The 2,117-nt window shown below is 30.9% G+C and overlaps 1 long non-coding RNA gene across 1 annotated transcript; it reads left to right on the top strand.

The window, feature by feature from the left end:
* The first annotated feature begins 649 nt into the window (after positions 1-649).
* LOC133667883 (uncharacterized) lies at positions 650-1,686 on the top strand. The gene is made up of 3 exons (XR_009833580.1): positions 650-1,101; positions 1,203-1,233; positions 1,365-1,686. It is a non-coding gene; the product is annotated as an uncharacterized LOC133667883 (long non-coding RNA).
* The last annotated feature ends 431 nt before the right edge of the window (positions 1,687-2,117 follow it).

Below are 2,117 nucleotides of genomic sequence, written 5' to 3'. Positions count from 1 at the left end.
CATGTCGCTTCACTGAGCCATCGTACTCATGCGGTGAAAATCACACTTTCATTACATTACATGTGAGATGTAATATAATTTATATTATTTTTTAATATAATTTTTTAAAAATAGTTTTTTTAATTTAAAATTTATATTGATCTATATTATTTTATATTTAATTTTTATTAAATAATTAAGAATAATGAAATTTAAATTCGTGATTGTTTGGTTATTAAGACTCTGATACCATATCAAAAAATTATTTTAATCTAAAAATTTTAAATTGTTAAGGGAAGTCTCAAGATATAATTTATATTATTCTCTAATATATATAATTTTTTCATAAATAATTGGTTCCCGCATAAAATTAGTATATTGAAAAATCAAAATTAGCACAAGTTATTTATAATAGTTTCCTTTTGCTGTAAATATTGTAGATTAAATATAATTTTGATATTTGGCTCGCTTTACATCGCGGGCTAAGTCAAATTTTTTTTAATATAAAAAATAATTATTTATATTTTCAGTTAACTCAAGATCAAGTATTATTTGTCCAGCATTAATCAACTTTAGTGGGTCTCATCATTTTTCAATATCATACGATATAATAAAAATATTAATTTTATGTTTGTTAAGAAACCCTCATTCAAGCAGACAGTCTTTAACAGTTCATAATCCATAGCCCATGTATTAATAAAATCATCACATGAAATATATGTGTCTTGTTTGTAGATGTTGATGATAAGCTTTATCCTCGAAGTTCTGGGCTGTTGGAGGAAGTTACCAAGAATTTTCAAGGTATATATAATGCCTACACCTTAATTTCCTCCTTCCTTAATTAATTAGAGCATATATAGCCTTGTCCAGAATACATGATTCAGAAGCTTGGTATATATAGAAGAAACTGAAGCCTCTCAAATGAATGGTGTTCTGTACAAGAGTTATGGCACATCCATGGCAGCTCTCAAGGTATATATATGGCCTTGTTGTCATTGAAAAGAAAAATGAAATCATCTTGACAAACCTTTTACCAAAATCCAACCGATTTACTGCTGTTCTGCGATTTCTTTCCTCTTTCTAGGCCATTGGTTATGATTTTGACAGCGATGACTATCACAGGTACCAAGTAAAATATCCCCACATATATAGCTTTAGCTTTCTTTCACATAAAATGGATTGTTGCTATATAAACGATCTTACTTACATTTTCATGTTTACAGATTTGTTCATGGGAGATTGCCATACGAGAGGGTAAAGCCTGACCATGTTCTAAGAAGTCTTTTGCTCAGGCTGCCTTCTAATTGAATACAAGTAGATAATCAACTACAAATTAAGCTTTCTTAGTTCTGATGATGATTTTTTTTCTGGGTTTTATGTAATAGATATTCTCAAATGCCGATCAAGCACATGTGGCTAAAGTTCTCAGCAGTTCAAGCTTTGAGGCCCTAATAATCCCTTTAATTACGAAGACATCAATGCTTGTGATGAAATTGGAGTTCGGCTATACACCCAAAAGCCAAATTCTTGACATCATTGAACATCCTTGTCCGTCTAATCCTGTTTGAGTACTTCAAAAAACTCCAGTTGTCTGCAAACCTTTTGAAGATGCCTTTGAGCTGGCCAACATCAATCCTCAAAAAAACATCCAAGAACCATTTCAAAAGTACACAGAAATTCAGATTACGTCTGGTATGATTTGTTAACTTGAAGGAGAGTTATAAACATGTTTTGTTAGAAATGACTTTTTTGATCTAGTTTGTTACAAAATTGAGTCAAATTCTTGATATAATTAATCAAAAGTCGAAATTTTAACTTTCAACATAAGGGTTATAACTTATATTACATCTAGGGTACATTCCCACAATGACTAGGAATTACATTGCCCCATCTGCTATTCACATCTTCTACCAAATATCCCAAGAGACAATTAAGATGCGATGTATCAAATGGTTTAAGGTAATTTATGTTACAACAAAGGCATTGTCGTGGGGACAAGTCGATCTTTAGGAGCAAGGAGGATGGTTTCATTGCATATAGCTAGTGATGTCCTTACTAGTCATTAACACTTGTTTCTTAAACGTCTTTTTTGAGAGTCTAGTATCACCTTTTTGGAACAAACCAACAAGTATGACATT

This window comes from Populus nigra, chromosome 11 (genome assembly GCF_951802175.1).
Source record: "Populus nigra chromosome 11, ddPopNigr1.1, whole genome shotgun sequence".
NCBI classification, from domain to species: Eukaryota; Viridiplantae; Streptophyta; class Magnoliopsida; order Malpighiales; family Salicaceae; genus Populus; species Populus nigra.
The sequence above is the reverse complement of the archived record's forward strand: the minus strand, read 5'-3'. Positions and strand labels throughout refer to the sequence as shown.